The following is an 18,990-nucleotide window of genomic DNA, read 5'->3' on the forward strand; positions in this document are numbered from 1 at the left end:
CTCGGAAACGGATTGCATCGAAGCCATCGGGCAGTAGGGAGCTTGGAGCTGAGCCCCATCCTGTGACCTGTGGCACCTGGTGGCCGCCTTCCTTTCCTGGGAAAAGACCGGTAAAAGAGGCAGCCATCTAGCATGTGGGGAAGATGGGGCTTCTTGCTTTGGACACTGGTTTCTAGAAAAGGTGGCAAAACCATCCGACATCTTGAAATAGTGTACCAAATTTGGAGAATGTCTTTAATACTGATGCTTGTCTTTCTCAATTGTTAATTATCTCCGCACTAAAGAATGAATCACAAAAAAATGATTACTGGTGGCTATTACATGATTATTGTTGAAAATGATTTTTGAGGTGTAGAAGATGGTAGTATAAAAAACTTATCAATACCAGATGTCAAATACACTAGGAACACCAAGGATTGAGTGTGCCACCTAGCTGAACACACCAGGGCAGGTCTGAATTTCAGTGGGAGACATATTTTACTCTTCAACTCTAACCGCCTCCACAGTATTTTTGCCACCCTTCAAGTCGGGTTCAGATACAGCCCCAGTTGGAAGCAAGGAGTAATGGAGGCAGACGCCGCCGTCGCCACCGCAGCCCCTTGCGCAGCCATGGTCAACCCCATCGTGTTCTTCGACATCACTGTCGACGACGAGCCCCTGGACTGCACCTGTCTCGAGCTGTTTGCAGATAAAGTTCCAAAGACAGCAGAAAATTTCCATGCCCTGAGCACTGGGGAGAAAGGATTTGGTTATAAGGGTTCCTGCTTTCACAGAATTATTCCGGGGTTTATGTGCCAGAGTGGTGACTTCACACACCATAATGGCACTGGTGGCAAGTCCATATATGGGGAGAAGTTTGATGATGAGAACTTCATCCTGAAGCACACAGGACCTGGCATCTTGTCCATGGCCGATGCTGGACCCAACACAAATGGTTTCCAGTTTTTCATCCGCAGTGCTAAGACTGAGTGGTTGGATGGCAAGCACGTGGTCTTCGGCAAGACCACAATATTCAAGAGGGCATGAATATTGTGGAAACAGTGGAGTGCTTTGGGTCCAGGAACAGCAAGACCATCAAGAAGCTCACCATTGCTGACTGTGGACAACTCTAATTTGATTTGGCTTCTGTCTTAACCACCAGACCATTCCTTCTGTAGCTCAGGAGAGTATCTTCCAGGAGGGCTGCTGTCAGTATCCTATCACCTTTGTGCTGTAGCTGCAGTTCTTTGGGTTCCAGTCATCCTCCCCTTCTTTCCAGGTATAGCTGGATTGCAGGATTGCAGAGTTAAATTTATGATTATGAAATAAAAACCTTAAACAACCAAAAAACAAAAACAAAAAAGGAGTAATGGAGATAACTTAGGAGATCCTTGTTATTATCATTCAGTCATCCCAAAATTCATATTGAGCACTTTTATTGTGTGCTTGCCTGATTAGAGAACTGCACTTGGCCTTGGAATGAGAGCTAAGGAATCTGAGATATCCCTATTTATTCCCAATGGAAAAAAAATAGCAACAGATGAACGTTAAATACCTTGGTCTTTAAATGGCTACAATTATGATATCATTTCCAAAATGCACCTATTAAAGTGGGGGGGGGATTATAGGAGGGAAACAGACACTTATAATGTAGTTGATAAACAAAGTCTGTTTATGTCATTAAATATTTATAAGATGAGTCCTAACCTGCTGTCAAGAGGCAAGTAATTGTAGAGAAACTTTCTCATAATGGGTAGCATCGCATGCTGCAACACCATCCAAGCATTTAGAGAGCCTCTTGACATGTCTCTGGAACGTGTTGTAAAGTGCATTTTACTGATCTATTTAATAAAAGCAATTCTTGCTCATTATTCCTCTTATTATCATTGGTAATAATAATATGGTGTTTGGACATGTTAAATTTAGTTCTGGGATTGGCCAGAAGGGCAGGCTTATATCCTATACTTTATTACTCATCTAATAGTGAAGACCTATGAACCAACTGGTGGAGCATGGGATGGAGAGGAGACACTGCCTCAAGGGACGGGGAGGGAGGGTGGTCCCTGGTACAGAAGGTCTTGGAGGAAGGGAGTCTGTCCATTGATGTCACTCTTCAGTAATATGATGCTGAGAAGATGTTAGTCCTTTCAGTCCCTCAGAGAGTATAGGATGTTAAACACAGATGGACTCTGTCCCAAAATGACTTGCAGTCTTTGCTTTCAAAGCAGTCCCTGGCATCAGGGAGTCTGGAGCTCAGGTCCTCCCTGGGTCATGCAGGCACCAGGATGGCCTCCTCGAAGACACTGGTTAACAGAAACAGCCATAACAGACAGAGAGGATGGAGCCATAACATACAGGGAAGATGGCCAAACCATCAAACCTCAGAATCTCACCACGCCCTGCATGAAGACTCTCCCTCTGTTCTGAAGGTAATAGCTACCAAGTGCACAGCATGCTGGAGCCCACAACAGGCTGACTCACACACATCTCTACTGTAACGGGGCTTTGGGCTCATCCTGTAGAACACCTCTTCAGTGTTCCTTGTCCTGGCCACAAAGGAGAAGAAAATCAACCTGGAATACCCAGAAAAGCAGGCTCTTCTGCTGACCTTGGTTTTAAGGTTTGGCTCCACCATTTACTGGAGATGGGATCTTCAAGTCCCAATTTCTTTATCTGTATAATGTATATCACCATTCCAAACATAAAGGCGTGTTATGAGACTTTGACCCCAAACTACATGTGAAACAGCTAGCGTACACTGTGCAGTCAACCAAAGGTGGCTATTATTGTACTTCTCCCACCCAACTACATCTACAATCATTGTGGTTTTCATTACAGTCCACTCCAAATGTGGGCTGTAGCACTTTGTGCTCTTCACTGTTACTCAAAGTCTTCTGAGCAATGATCAGAATAAGGAGAGTAAACATGGATATTTGAACTTATTTCCTCCCAGAGAACTTAAAGACCTGTTTGATCTATAAAAAAAAAAATTTTGCTTTACCGGTGTTCAGTAACTGCACTGAACCTTGGACATGCTCTGCCCACATGACATACCAGTCATATGAATATAAACTGTGCAAATTTCTCTTAGTGGGTCTGCAGTATGATATAGAATTAAATGAAAGTTAGCTCAGCAACCAGCATTCCATGCCATGAAGACTCCAAGGTTGCTGTGCTTGGGAAACCAAGTAGAGGGGAGGAGGCCAACAAGAACCTCCAGGGTTTCTGTTTCTGCCCCGAGAGGATTCTGCAAATAAACTAGCAGCAAGATAACCTTTTGTGGTCTCTTCTGGTCGACAAGACTCTGTGGTCATAGCAGAACATAAGGATGAATGCCAAATTCCCACCAAGTGCTGGGAATGATGAGGTCTCCCATAGGCAATTTTGATGTGATAAAATGTGGTGGTATTTTTAAAAGGTTTCAAGAGCCTCAGGCAAGAGATGCTCAGATAGCACTGGCATGAGGTGCTCAAAGGCTTTCATCTCCATTATCTCATTGGAGTCTCTATAGTCTTTTAGAGCTAGGAGGGAGGCTGTCATAATAATTCCCATTTTACAGATGGGAAATTAGAAGCCCAGGAGAATAGAGCCCAGAATTTCATTGTGTTTATTCTGTATTTGGCTTAGCATGTGATTGTCTTTAATACAAGAAATTTTTAGAGAATATGACACATTGGAGTCTTTTCCTTGGCATTACAATTCAATCTAACATCAAAGAGAATTTGGCACTGAAAGAATGCTGTTTGATGCCCAGAAAGACGGTTATGGTGAAGATGGTGATGATGACAATAACTGAACATCACAGAGACCTGAATTCATTCAAGAAGAGCGGCACAAAGGACACTGGAGTAGCTCACCTGCCCCAAGACCTTGAGTCATGGAGCCATGGCAGGCTTTTGTCTAGAAGGCCCCAAACCTTGCAGAGTTCCCTAAGCTTGGTGACAAACCACTGCTAATAATAGCTGCAAAAAATAAAGGGGGTAGGGAGCTAGGAATCAGCTTGGGTTTTGGTCTATAGTTCAGGTCTATAGTCTTGTTCTGGAATTCTAGGTGATTCTCTTTACGGGGCAAGTCAATAACTAGTTCCTATAGAGATGTCTGGCTTGTCTGGGGCACCAGTTTAATTGGTTACCTGCTGTGGCCCAGGGAGAAAGGACTTGAGGAGTATGATTAGCTGACAAGTTTCAGATTTTAGCTCCCTCAGATGCTACATCAGTTTCCCATTCCCTTGGGGTAGGGAATCACCAACGACTGAGCAAGATGGTGGTACAAGGGCCATTTCTGCCTAATGTGGGACTCCCCAATTAGGCAATCTTTGCTCTGGACCTTTCCTTTGGACTGTCAGAGACTTAGGTATGTGCTGTGGTCTTATGTCCTTCTACCCAGTCCTGCTTCCTGACCCCCTCCCCTTTTCTTCCACAGACCTTACTTTCTAAAAAACCTTTTGTATCCTAACTCCTCATATCTGCTATCTGAAGGATCCAACCAACACATCTGCCTTAATCTTCAAAGCAGTGGAGGTTTAGTGCCTGCAAAACTAGAAACATTAAGATATTGGACCTGGCAGGAGGAAAAGGATGAACCCAGTCCACATGTCATTGAAGGAGAAGCCTGCTAAGAATCTAGAGTCTTGGTGGTGGCGGCTGACACCAGGGCTGAATAAGGACTCTTGGGATCTGGGCATCAGCTCCCTTCTGAGCAGAGCTGATTGTACTTATGTTGTGGTAATGCCAAGGCACCAAGCTTTCACCGTCCCTTCTTTTAAGGAGAGGATGAATTGGGAGGTAAGGTTTTCTGCAGTCTAAATTACTTTGAAACTTGGCTAAATTGCTTTACTGCTCTTGGCTCAAGTCGCCTCATACGTAAAACGGGAAAAGTGACATGTATTGTTAAGGCTCACCTGTCACTTGACCCAGAGAGGATTCTGTTCTCAAGCCCCATGTCTGGATCAAGTACACTGATCTCCTTGCCCTAGACTCTGTGCCTTGATGAAGAGACAAAGACTTAAAGAGGCCAAAAATGCCCATTGCCATGGCTGATCTTCCAGATACCTGACCTAAGTCCAAATAATAACCTCCCCCTCCATCCTACCACCCTAGTGTATCCCTGAATATACAGGGAAAGTTTTATGCACCTGTGTGTTTACTCAGGACCCCACAGTCTACAGCCTAAAAGAAATTCCTTGGGGGAAGGTGAACAGCTTGATTCTAGCTTGGAATCAATAGGGTTTGGGTAGCTGAAGAGGTCAACTCAAACTGGCAGATGTAAAATCTCTATCACGAAGCTCCGATTTCTATGCTTTTAGGTCCAAAACTCTCATATGCATCAAGAATCAAGAAAAGAACTAAGCACTTTTTAAAAGCATCTTTTGACTGACATAGGATGTAAATCAAAATGTTCAACATAGATCATCAGGGAAATGCAGTTCAAAACCATAATAAGATACAATTTCAGACCCACTAGTATAGCCATAATCCAAAATTCAGATAAAATAAGTGTTGATGAGGATATAAAGAAATTGGAACCCTTACACTGCAGATGGGAATGTAAAATGGGGTGGTCACTTCGGGAAATAGTTTCACAGTCTCTCAAAAGATTAAACATAAACTTAACATATTACCTGACAATTCCACTCCTAGGTACATAACCAAAAGAAATGAAAGCATGTATGTGCACAAAACTTGTACACAAATATTGTTTAAAGCAACATTATTCATAATGGCCAAAAGGTAGAAACCACCCAAATTCTCATTAATGGATGAATGGATAAACAAAATATGATATAGCCATACTATGAAATATTATTTGGCCGCAAAAAGGAATGAATTGCTGATATATGCTACAATGTTGATGAACCTTGAAAACATTATGCTAAATGAAAGAAGCCAGGAAAAAATACCAAACTTTATAGATTTAATTTGTATGAAATGTTCAGAAAAGGAAAATCTATGGAGACAGAAAGTAAATGAGTGGTTGCTTAGGGCCAGGGAGGATGGGAGGTGATAGCTAAAGGGTAGAGGGCTTCTTTTTAGCTGACCACAGTTATGGTTGCACATATCTGTGCATCTATCAAAAAGCCATTGTGTTGTGTACTTTAAATGGGTAAATCATATGGCATGGGAATTAAAACTCAGTAAGACAAACAAAAAATTCAAAAAAAAATTTTTAACCCTCAAGATATTTTTCTAAATGTTCAGCTCAATGTGTTATAATGAAATGAACAACCCATGTAACCAATGCAAAGTTCCAGAAATGGATTGGCATTTTTAAATTTAATTTTTAATTTTTTTGTTTTTTGTTTTGGCTTTCATAATGGGGATTTTATCTGGGGTAAAAACTTACAGTTCTGAGGCTGTGAAATGTCCAAATCAAGGCACATCAGAGACGCTTTCTCCCCAAAGTCAGCGGCTGGTGATCCTGGCATGCTGCCATGTGGCGAAGCAAGATGGCGGATGAGCTCTGCCAAGGTCCCTGCCTTCCCCTCTGGGCTCACCATCTCCAGGGGCTTCAGAGCTTGTCTTTTCAGCCCTGAGCTGTGCCATGGACCCAGCCTCTTGGGGGCTTCATGCTTTAGCTTTGGCTGTCAGTGAGCCTCGAGTCCTCTCTCACAAAAAGCAGGGTAAAGATGGTGGCTTCCTTGCTCTGTGTGTGTCTCTCTGTCTCCACTCATTTTTGCTCCAGTAGGAGGGCAGAGACTCAACCTGAGTCACGCCTCACTGACGTAGTCCAACCAAGAATCTCATACCCACAGGAATGGATCAGTTTAAAACATAATCCTTTTCTTTCGGGGATTCATAAAAGGACCTCAAACTGTCACAATCACCCAAGTCAAGAAATAGAATATTCCTAGAACCCCGGAAGGCTCCGCTCCCTCATTTTTTGCTTGTTTGTTTCACCCCTGTCTCCGGAAATCTTGTGGATCATCCTTGGAATAATTCATTTGGTGTAATTGGTATTAATTTACACCGACTCCATAGTAAAACGTCTTGGGCGACACTCGTGATCTTTCCTGTGAAGCACAGTGTTAAGTTCCTGGTGCCACATTTTAAAGGGACACTGACTGATTTGGGCTATCTCAGAGGACGGCTAAAAGCGTGGGCAGTGGACGAGGTTATCGGAGGAGCAGCTGAAAGTATGGGGGCTGCTTAGCCAGGAAAAGACCTCTCTGGGGAATTGCAGAGGATTGACTGTCCCCAAAAGGCATGTTGAGATCTTAATCCACATCCTTGTAGGTGTGAACCCATTTGTAAATAGGATTTTGGATGATGCTGTTATTAGTTAAGGTGTGACCAAAGCGAATCAGGGGGCCTTTACAAAGAGAGGAAATTCAGATGTGGTCAGAAGGACCCAGAAGTCAGAAGCCAGAGAGGCGAGTTCGCCCTGTGACTGGAGGAGGGGGGGGGCACTCCAGCACCAGAAATCTACCCACTCTGGGAGAAAGCATGGCCTTGCCAACGTCCTGATTTTGGGTTTTTGGCCTTCAAAACCATGTAACAATCAATGCTCTTTTTTTTTTTTTTGGCTCTTTTAAGCCAATTCGCTGTGTGGTATTTGTCATAGCAGCTCTGGCAAACTGAGACAGGGACCTAAAGGGACTTAATTGTTGCTTTTCCATATTAAAGAGTTGCCAAGGGGGAGTGAGGGTATCTGTGCTATGTCACCCCACAGGGCAGATGTGGGCAACGAGGAGATGGGGGCAGTTCCAACATGTATAACGTCCAACACTGCATGTGACACCTGACACACAAATACCAGAATCACTTCTCAAGGGCCACATATGTGTCAGGCACTGTGCTTCGCCTCCAATCCTCACAAAAGCCTTGTAAGATGGGTATGATTATCCACATTTTGCAAAGGAGGACTTAACTCTACAGCAGAAGCCAGGAGATGAGCTGCTTGAAGGGAATGTGCGATCCTTTCCAACCGCAACATCTTTATGCTGCTTTAAGTGAACATCCAGGGATGTCCAAAAAGCCACAGAAAAAGGCTGCCTAGAAGGGGAGGGAAAAGAAATGGAGAGAAGCAGAGAGTATCATGCTGGTGACAGGTGTGTCCCCAAAGCTGTGGAGGCCCCCGAGTCTGTCCTAGACCACCCCCATGTCCCTACCACAGACTCACTTTGAACACAAGTTAGAGATTTTCCTATTTTTACCCCCAAACCCATTCAAAGGACCAGGGTCCATCTCTCTCAAAACATGGAGCCAGCGTGCCATGATGTGGAACAAGGGAGGCACGGGGAGATGGGAGGTGGGGAGGAGGCTGCAAGGTGAGAGCTGGTGAAGGAGGAAGAAGAGAATGCCAACCTGGCATTGAAAAGCAGCAGTGGAGCTCCCTGCTGCCATGGGGGTGGGGGTAGGGGGGTGGAGACTGTTCTAGTTCTTGTAAATGCCCCGTTCTTGTAAATTCAGATTTCAGATTCCACTTGTCCTGGAGGGCTGTTGTGATGTACCAGGCACTGGGTTAGATACTTTCCCCTGTCTTATCCTCACTGCATCCTCACAGCATCCCTGTGAAATAAGTCACATGTCCCTATTTTTAAGATGTTGAGACCAAGGCTCAGGGAGGCTCAGTTTCTTGCCTGATCCAAGACAACAGCCTCTTACGTAGAGAAATGTTGGTCTATAAAGGCTCCTTCAGGTTTGTTCATGGTTCCACATCTGGCTGGGAGATTAGCCACAGGTGCCTCCCTTTCCTGGACCTTGCTTTCCCAATCTGTGCGCAGGGAAGGAGGGCTGTACAGCAGCCTGAAGACAAAAAGAACTTTCAAATATGGTTCCATGCAATGGCATCATCCAGGTCCAGCCCACAGTTGGGGTCAAATTACTCCCAGAATTGACCATAAAGAAAATTATGTAGATGACCAAGATTTGGGCAGATGATGTCAAGAGAACTGACACAATTGTTCTCAACCGAAAAACTAAGATCTGATGCAAATGCCTCTGTCTCTGAGGCTCTGGCCAAATTCCTTGTGGCAAAAATTTGCTTTCAGTTTCCTCTGACCGAGGTGGGGAGTGGGTGGGTGGGGGAAACCTACACGTTCCCTCAGATCCTGTAATGCACGCTTCAGAGGCGGGCAATTACTTTCACCCACTAAGGGCCCTGACAGCGTCTCGACTTCTGAACCTAAGCCAGCCACCCACCCCAACACCCTTGCGGCCTGGCACCAGTCCAGGCTCGGAACCTTACCTTTTAGACCCTTAATTAAAACAGGAACAGATCTCTAAGACCCAGTGTCTGACTCTGGCTCCTTTCTTGCCCGGTCTACTCTTGGCCCTCCTGCGTCCCCTCCAAGATCTGGAGGACGAGCGTCCTCAATTCGGGGACGAGCTGCAGACATCCCTGGCTTCGATAACTCTGCCTTAGGGAATTTGGGTGTCTTAGGGTTGCAAACGTTTTGTAAGTCCTTAGAGTCATCCCTCTGCCTTTGTATCAACCACACAGGGGGCACCCCGGGCCTCTCTGCCTCCTCAGTTCTCTGGGTCCACCTCTGTGCAGGCCTTCTGAATCCTTTAATCCAATCTACAGGCATGTCCAATGATTCCCAGCATGGGTAGCTCATCCTGTGCCATCTGGAACTTTAAGGCAGGTACAGAGGGCAACTTGGTAGCTCACATGTGCTACTTGCTGCTTTAGAGGACTTGGAAAGTGAACCTTCTTGAAAGACTTGGGATATGTCAGAAGTAACCTACTATCTCAGGGTCTCCATGTGCACACCCTCCTGCACAGTCTGATAAGACTGTGTGTACAGCTCTTCCACCCATCCTTGTATGGTTTTTGTTACATTCTGTGCACAAAGTTTATTTTCTCAAATAAGATCTAAGCACCTTAAGGAAGGAGAATATATCTCACACTTGATCATCTCTCCCACTGTGCCCAGCACAGAGCCTAGCAAGTAGAAGTAATAATAAAAATTATGTTATGGGTACCCACTCCGTTCCAGATACTGAAAGAGCTTGAATACACTAGCTTATTTTATCTTGACAACAATCCCATGTATTAGATATTGTGATTCCTGTTTCATAGATAAGAAATTAAGGATCACACATTAAATATAAATGATGGAATCAGCATCCAAACCCAGGATAGTGTGAATAAAAAGTTGCATTAGTCAGGATAAGCTAAGTTATGTAGCAGTAACAAATTTTGGAATCTCAATGGCTTTATATAACAAAAGTATATTTCTCTTGCATGTGAAAGCCACTGTAGATCCAGGTATCTTTCCAGGGCAGTTTCCCTCCTTGCAGCAACTCAGGAACCCTGCTTCTTTCCAGCTTGTGGCTCTGCCCTCTCAACCTGTGGCCTCTATGATCGATCTATCTGGGGAAGAAGGAGCCGGAAGGCTGTGCTGGGGCTTTCCTGGTTAGACCTGAAGATGGCCTGACCGTATTACACCCACCACACTCCATTAGCCAGTCACTCACATGACTCCACCTTACTTCAAGGGGACTGGGAAGTCTAGACTTCTGTGTGCCCACGAAAGAGGAAAACCAGATATGGGGAAGCCCTAGTCATTTCTGCTACAAAAGCCTATGTGTGTTCAACCATGCTAAGCTTCCACTAAAACTTAAAATAGAAAATAAATTTTAAAAAATTAAGTGCACAAAAGATTGGGGTAGGGGAGGAGGGTGAGGCATTCACTCTGGGGGAAAGACTCTGATACATTTAATCAGCCCCAAAATCCCCAAAGTTATTATCACCCAGACAGAAGACTTGGACAGCCCCTACCTTCCCCCTAAGACTGATGGTTGCTCTTCTGTGAACGCTTCCCATCAAGATTACCCCTAATATTCACTTTACCCTAATCTCCCACACGTACACAGGCTTGCACACAGCAGAGATGAGGTGTCAGGAGACAACCATAGTGTATATAATGCTTTACAGTTTACAAAATGCTATTCAAAAGACCTCTGTGATATAGCTCTTGGTGTTTCCTTCCAATGTGGAGAGCGGGAACTTGAGCCTCAGAGTGGTTAAATAACTTTCTCAAGGAAACATACTGCCATCCTTTGATTCGAAATGCTTGGCATTTTCCCTCTACAGTCCTGCCTAATTTGCCCCATGCTCTTTTATTTCCTTAAGTGGATTTCAGTTGCATTGAAGTAGATGAATCATAATGCTTATTTTATGATACACTCTGAGCATTGTGCCATGCACAGACCTTATTTGCTTGTCTGCTTATTGCTTTTAATAAAGTAACAAACTCCTGAGAACACACCACCCAAGACAAAAGCTACATGGGTCTTCACCCCCCCTGCCTGGCTCCCCCTACCTATTGTAATCCATATATTAAATTCTGGGTGTTTCATTCCCTTGCTTTCCGTTTTATGTAGTTTGAGCTCATCTAGAAGTATTACTAAAAAGACATATATTTTTATTTTATAACAAGGATATCATTGCTGTAGGTTTTATTTTGGGATTTTCTTTTTATGCTTAATATCCTATCACTGAGATTCATCCATACTGTGTCACAGTGGTTCATTCATTTTGAACACTGTATAGTATTTCGTGGTGTGGTGTATTATACATAGTGTTTTAAGGTACGTTCTTGATGATGTGCATTTGGTTCACTCCCAGGTTTTAGCTATTGTGAGCATCGCTGCTATGAAATGCCTCTTGGTGTGTGTGAAAAGTTTGTTTATATAGCTAGAAGTGCAATTGCTAGGTTGTAGGTAGGTGAACATTTTCCAAAGTAGTTGTTTAACAATTTATACACCCATAAGGAATGTATGAGAGGTCTGTGGATTTTAACTTGTCAACTGAATGGTTGCATTCCCTGATCATTAGTGACACTGAGCATCTTTTTTTGTTTGTTTGTTTATGAGCTGAGAGAATTTCCTCTTTCAGGCAATGCCTTTCCATGCCTCTTGCCCAATTTTCTGTTGGGTTACTTATGCTTTCCTTATCGATCTGTAGGAATTCTTTATGTATGCTTTAAGCCAATCTATTTGCAACTAGCCTTTTTTTTTCTTTATGATATCATTTAATGTTCTTCACTTTATTATCTCCAAAGTTAACACTTTCCGTGTTTTCTTTGAGAAGCCTTTTTCTGCTCCATGGTCTGAAAAGTAGTTCATATATTTTCTACTAAATTAAAACTTAAAGTCTAAAGTTGAGAAATTTTTAATTTTTCTTGGTGACAATTCCATCTGGGTTTGTTTATTTTTATATGGTGTGAGGTAGGGAATAGATCTCATTGTTTTCTTCTTGGATAACCATTCTTTCCTGCTTCATCTATTTAGTTCCACCTTCGCCCCTCAATCTGCCATACCACCTTCATCACAGTTCAAACTTCCGTACATGCAGAGGACTATTTCTGGATTTCCCCCTTCTTTTCCTTTGGTCAATGTCTTTACCCTGGAAGTGTGAGGCTGGCTTTTCTTGACTGCTTCTCAATACATTGGCAACAATATCACCTCTCTCTAGGACCTTATGGTCCAAATGAATTTCCTTTCTTCCCTAACCTACTCCATCACAATCTGACACGTGTCACACCCGAGGAGATTGTAAATGCCAAGGAAGTTGACAGGTTGAGAACTTGATCTCATCAGACACCCTCCCTCTGGGCGCCCCTGCTTGGTTCACCCTACAGAGACCAGGACCCAGCCTCTCACACCTGCCCATCTCTAGTCCCAGGTAGCCCTGGTAGGTAACCCACCTTTCCTGTCACGTGTGGAAGCCCTTACAGTATCCCAGGGCAGCAGAATTCTTGTTACTGGGTTGAACTGTGTCTCCCACAAAGATACGTTGAAGTCCTAATCCTGTTTGGAAATAGGGTCACTGCAGATGTAAGTTAAGATGAGTTTGAGAAGGGTGGGCCTTTAATCCAATATGACTGGTGTCCTCATCAGAAGAGGAGAAGAAACAGAGACACACCAGGCAGAAGGTCATGTGAAGATGGAGGGAGAGACTGGCCAGAGAACACCAAGGATTGCCTACCACCACTCAAAGCTAGGAAGAGGCAAAGAAGCCTTCTCCCCTAGCCACTGGAGAGCCCTGCCAAGACCTTGATCTTGGACTTCTGGCCTCCAGAACTGAGAGAGAATATATTTCTGTTGTTGTCAACCACTAAGTTGGTGATAATTTGTTATGGCAACTCTAGGAAATTAATAGAGTCCCCATCTCCAGTTTTGCTTAAACCCAAGGAAACATTTGTGATGGGAAGAGAGAAATTACACAGATTGTGGGGCATGGAGGAGGGACGTCCTGCCTGAGTAAGATTTGATCCAACCCAAGGTAATGAAAGTGCAATTTCAGGGTTTCTCTTGGTTCTTTGTGTGCCTAAGGGTAGAAAGTCTGGGGTTTAAGAAAGCTCCATAAAGAGCCTTTTAGGTATGCAAAGGTAGACCTCAGAACCCAGTGTGGTGTTGAGGTTAGACACAAAATTGCCTCGTGAGCTGGTGGACAGATGTTCTGGAGTTACCAGGCTGGAGACCCTAGAAAAGAGGAGAGGGGGCAAAGGTTTCAGAGAAGGAATTGCCAGCAACCTGGAGGAAACGTAGAACTAAGCAGGGACAGGGCCATGGCCAGTGGAAAATGTTCCATGTCAGGGAAGGGCCAATGAGTGTCTAGAAACATTGGTGTCTGACCTTCAGCGTGTAGCTTTTTCCCACCCTGTGCCACCAGCCAGCTATTCCCAACCCTTGGGAAAATCTGTTCAGCACAATAGCCTTGTGTTAGTGGTGCTTTGGGGAAGGAGAATGGGCTGTGGTCTGAACTCTGGACAAGAGAAGGAGGAGAGAGAACAGCTGCCCCCAGGGGCTGGGTGGGGGTGGGGGTAGAGGAGCAAAATGTGAAAATCAAGAATTTCAGAAGGGCAAGAATCAGGAGGCTAAAATAACCAGGAGAATATAAACTCCTAAGCCAGAATCCTGGGAAATATGCAGAGGGCTCTGGGAAAGGCTCTGGACTCCTGGTGGTACTGGGACAGATGCTCAAGCTCTATTTTTTGGATATTAAAGAAATGGGGTAACAGCAGAAGGCTGGAGGGTGGGGATTCATTTAGTGAAGCATGGATGGAGGGGGACCACCAGGGATGTGTGATGGCCATGAAAACTTATGGGGCCTCCCTAAGTCTGGTCTGAGCCCTTCATTTCACAGTTGCTTTGCAGAAAGAGCAGAGCCGGCTGGGTGGGCAGTCCCAGAAGCTGAAGGATTAACTCACCAGGGTTGGAAGAGCAACAGCCAACCCTCAGAGGCCCCTGTATGCTAAGCAGTGCCCTGCTCTGAAGTGTCGGTGTTGGCTGAGACCTTCCTTTCTCCCTCCACTCTTCCCCCACCCCAGTCTTCCCCACTGCCCATAGATATGGCTACCAGAGAGCTTTCGTCTAGAGCCGCTCTGAGGGTGGGTTGCACGGGCAGGCTTGGGTGAAGGAAGGGAAAGCAGCCCTCAGTGAGGTGCTGAGTCAGGGGCCCACCAGCGGCTGCTTCCCACTCATGTCTGACTCTTTTTACTAGAAATGGAATCCTTCCACTCTGCCCTCAAAAGTGAGGTTTAATACATAAGAGTCTCTGGTAAGGCATTTAGGGGGCTAAATTCATGGTAACAAGGGAATGGCTATTATTAGAGTCTCCCTTTAGGACAATTCTTGGAAGATGAGAACTTTTGGGAACCTTGGGGATCATGCGCCTGAAGAAAGGTCAAGTGACTTATCAAAGGCCACACAGCATGCTGGATACCAAGCCAAGACTAGAACTCAGGACTTCCGACTCTCAGGCAATACCATTTACCTTTTAGCACAGCAAAACAACAAAAGATGGACCCCTGTGCTCCTATAGATGAGCAAAGGACCCCAAGGGAAGCAGGAGAGGTACAGAAAGGAGTGAAGCTTTGGGGAGATGGCTTTGCTTTGGAAACAAATCCTCCCTACCCCACAATTGGGATAAACTGCTGTCATAAACAAGTAGAGTTACACAATCACTAGCTGTTGGGGGCTTAGGTTAATGAATCCATCCACTCACTTAAAAACTGTCCTGAGGCCTACTGTGTGCAGGGCCCTGGGAATACAGCACTGAACAAAACAGTCAAGGTTCCTGCCTTCAGGAGCCCATAGCCTAGTGCATCCCACCACAGGTGGCTCACACCCACTCCCACCTTTGACAATTTCCTTCTTTCTTTTAATTCGCTTTGGGGTGAAAATTCTGTTGAGGCTAGAGATCCTTGTTCAGGGTTCAAACATGAAAAACATAACAAGAACAACAGAAGCCAATGATGACTTTGGGGGCTCTCCAAGGGCATGAAGGGTCTTTGGTGGCCCCCGCCTGCCCCATGGACAATGGATATTGGTGTTAAACCCACCCCTGGGGCTGAGCAGAGGTGGGAGGGTGGCAGAAATCCTTCAGCTCCATTCTTGTACTAGGAGGTCCTTGGAGCTCACTTTCCTTCATCTGTTTGAAAACCCTCTAGCTATCCCATCTGCAGCTGGGGTACCAACCCTATTCCTGAGAAAAGCATGCCAGAAAATCAGGTTCTGTTTTAGGGTCCCAACCTGGAAGCTACAGAGAAAGCAAGCTATTCTCGCACTGGGGTCTCTCCACTCTGCCTCCCTCCATCCTGCTGTCCCAGTGCGCCCCAGCCTCAGCCCAAGAGGGGGCAAAGACTAGGAAGCAGGCAAGGTGAGGAAACTTGGAGTCCCTGCCACGGTTCAGGGAAGGCCAGCAGCAGGAGCCAGAAGACTGGATTCTAGTTCCATTTCTTTTTTTAGCTAGCCTGTGTTCCCAGGGAAAAAGTCACTTTATTGTTCTGAAACTCAGCTTCCTCATCTGAAAAATGGAGAACTGTATTAGTTCAATAATTCCAGCAGAGAAAGTGTCAAGTCTTAGCGGCTTAAGAAAAGAGAAGTTTCCCATTCATTTCAAGTCCACCTGGCATTGATAGTGAGGAACAATTCCACACCATCATTCAGGAACCGAGGATCCAGAGGCTACGCCACCTTCAGTGTGCTTTCCAAGGGTGCCTGTGGGTCCACATCCAGCTGCCAGAGAGGGGAAGAGAAAGAGTGGAGGAAGGATTTCACGGCCAGTGTATGCAGGATGGACACGTTCTACCCACATTCAACAGTGACACGTCACTCAAGGTAGACTGAGAAACATAGATGAACTGTGTGCTCAGGGGGTCAGGGAAGCAGAAAGCAACATCTGCTCTGCATAGGTCATAGGATTGCTTTGAGTTTCAGTTAGATAATGGGCATGAAAATGCTTTGAAATATCAATGTTGCTGTAAAATGTATGATGGTAAGATAAGTAAGACAATAATGATTCATTTATTTGTTCAAGAAATATTCATTGAACACCTAACGTGGGCACTGGAAACTGAAGTGAACAAGGCAAAGTCCCTGCACCAGTGGGGCTCACTTTCTAAGGCCCTGCTGCCCAAAATTTGGTCCGTGGGTCAGCAGCATCAGTGCTTCCTGGGAATGTGTTAGAAAGCGGAATCACAGATCTCACCCCAAACCTAACCAATCAGAATCTGCATTTTAACAAGAGCCACAGGTGCTCTGTAGGTGCATCTCAGGTTTGAGAGGAATGTTCTAGTAAGGGGAAGTAAGGGCCCTGGTCCAGCAGCCAAGGTTCCTTGATGACGATGAGCAAAGGCCCTGGCGTCTGAGCCAGATCAAATCCTGGCCCTGCCCCTTGCTAGCTGCAGCATCTTGGGCAAGTTGACTTAATTATGTCTCAGTTACCCCAGTGGGAATAGTAATGGTGGTTACCTCAGAGTTATTGTGATTTTCAAAAGAGACAATCCACGTGGGGTCCTTATCACAGTGCCTTGTATAGAGCTCATGCTAAATAAATGCTAACTAGTAGTAATCTTATTGTTGTTATTTGCTAACCACAAAGTGGATCACTTTACCTTCCATTAAACCAATCCAAGCAAGGGGATAGCAGACTCATGGTACACATTTCTCTTCATATCCAGGGTCCAAGACAAGCATTGCTAATCAATCAGGTCATTCTTTATCCCAGACTCCAGACTTGCTTTAGAATCCATCTCATACAAGGCACCAGATAGCTGCTAACAATTTTAATTGGAGAGGGGTGGGTAGTAGGGGTATATGGGAATTCTTATATTTCTTAATGTCACATTTTGTGTGATCTATGTATCTTTTTAAAAAAAGATAATAAGAGAAAAAAATTTTAATTGAAGTAAGTGTTTAAGATAAAAACTATTGGCCATCTCAGGTTGACTTGGGCGTTTCCAACTAACAAATCTACCCATTTACTCTCGCCTGAATTGATACTCTAATTAGTGACTGATACAGCAAAGAGAAAAGCAGGAGGGCAAAGACCAGCAGGAGGGTGGAATCATTGACAGATTAGAGGAATCAGGAGGAATTATTCCAGGGAAGTAGTAGGTACTCATTTGGGGATATGTTAAATCTGAGGTGCAGTTAAGACACTTCAGTGGAAATATCCAGAAGGCAGTTGAAAACACAAATCTGGATTTAGGAGAGACATCTGGGCTGAAGATAGAGATTTGACCCCCACCCTGTTGATTATCCAGTTACTATTTCCTCCCTTCTTCTTACTAACCGTACCCCACTCTCATTCACATGTAGAGTGGTCAGCCTTTCAAGGATGCCAGCCCCAACCCCACACCAGCCGGTGAATCTTAATTAGTCCCATACAATCATTCGCCTGCCAGTGTTTACGATTGAAAATGTGATGCGATTCTGCCAATGAAATAAGATGGACAGTCTGCAAAGAGGATTCTAGGAAAGTTACCTTTATTCTTAAAAAGGGAAGTGGATGTGGCTCAAGTGGATAAGGCCTCCACCTACCATATGGGAGGACCCAGGTTCCATCCCTGGGGCCTCCTGGTGAAAGAGAAGAGAAAGCGTGCCTGTGTGGCAAGCCAGCACCCATTTGGGTGCCCACGTGGTGAGCTGAGTGCTTGCGTGAGTGCCTGCACGGCGGCCAGTGCCCACATGGCAAGCCGGTGCCCATGTGGCGAGCCAGTGCCAGTGCAGTGAGCCGAGTGTCCATGCAAGTGAGTCACACAGCAAGATGATGATACAACAAAAAGAGAGACAAAGGGGAAAGTCAAGGTCAAGCGCAGCAGAGACCAGGAACTGAGGTAGTGCAATTGACAGGGAACCTGTCTCTACATCAGAGGTCACCAGGATCAAATCCCGGTGAATTCTAGAGGAGAAAGATGAGAAGACCAAAAAAAAGGGAAATAGATACAGTAGATCACCCAGTGAGTGGACATAGACAGCAAAAACAGCAGAGCAGGTGGGGGGGGGGGAGGGAAAGAAAAAAAAGATGCGAAAAGAGAACCTTCCCTTTATCTGCCTCTAGATGTGGCTCTGTAAGAGCAGGTTGCCTGGAGCTTCTGCAGCCATCTTGTGATGATAGGGGACCAGCCAGAGGACAAAAACTAATATGCTAAGGATGGCAGAGAAGAAAAATGGAAAGAACCTGGGTCTCTGATGATATCATCAAGCCACCAAATTATCTGACCCCAGAAACCCCTATTTCAGGACTCCTTGTTGTTTGATAATAGATACCCTTGTTGTTTGAGCCAGTTGAGTCAAGGTTTCTATTACATGCTGCCCAAAGTATTCCCACCAATATATCATCCCACCAATAATATCTACATGACAGAAGTGACCATTAAAGCCATGAGTGTGTCTGTCAAACTCAGCAGGGTGTGCAGAGAGGAAAAAAGCAATAGGAAAGGGCAATGGTATATAGAATGAGAGAAGAAACGGAAAACACAAAGGAGACTGAGAAAGTACCATCAGAGGCTGAAGGAGAATTAGGACAGCGCTATGTCACACAAGTTAATGGAATGAAGAGGTTCAAGAAAAAATAATTAAATAGGTGGAAGGAAATCGCATACAGAGATAAAGCTGGATTAGCTCTGTGACAAGAGAGTGCTGCAGAAGCCAGTGGGTAGAAGCAGGGGGAAACCAATTATTTGTTGGTTGACTGATTACCCGCCTCATTGATTGCTTGGTCCACAGCTCTGGTCCCCGTCCCCAGCCAGTCCACGGTGGCTGGGATGACCCT

At 44.9% G+C, this 18,990-nt stretch overlaps 1 long non-coding RNA gene and 1 pseudogene across 3 annotated transcripts in view; one reads left to right on the forward strand and one right to left on the reverse strand.

Moving 5' to 3' along the window:
• Window positions 1–584: 584 nt before the first annotated feature.
• LOC101443057 (peptidyl-prolyl cis-trans isomerase A pseudogene) lies at window positions 585–1,112 on the forward strand (annotated as a pseudogene).
• Window positions 1,113–8,582: 7,470 nt separating this feature from the next.
• Window positions 8,583–18,990, reverse strand: part of LOC131274780 (uncharacterized) — a 46,367-nt gene continuing 35,959 nt past the window's right edge. The window contains exon 4 of one of the 3 annotated variants that reach the window (XR_011646648.1): window positions 8,583–8,723. This is a non-coding gene — a long non-coding RNA (uncharacterized lncRNA). Of the gene's footprint in view, window positions 8,724–11,935; window positions 15,951–18,990 lie in introns of those variants that run through there. The other 2 variants (XR_011646647.1, XR_011646649.1) reach the window with 2 other exon arrangements.

This window comes from Dasypus novemcinctus, chromosome 20 (assembly GCF_030445035.2).
Source record: "Dasypus novemcinctus isolate mDasNov1 chromosome 20, mDasNov1.1.hap2, whole genome shotgun sequence".
NCBI lineage: Eukaryota > Metazoa > Chordata > Mammalia > Cingulata > Dasypodidae > Dasypus > Dasypus novemcinctus.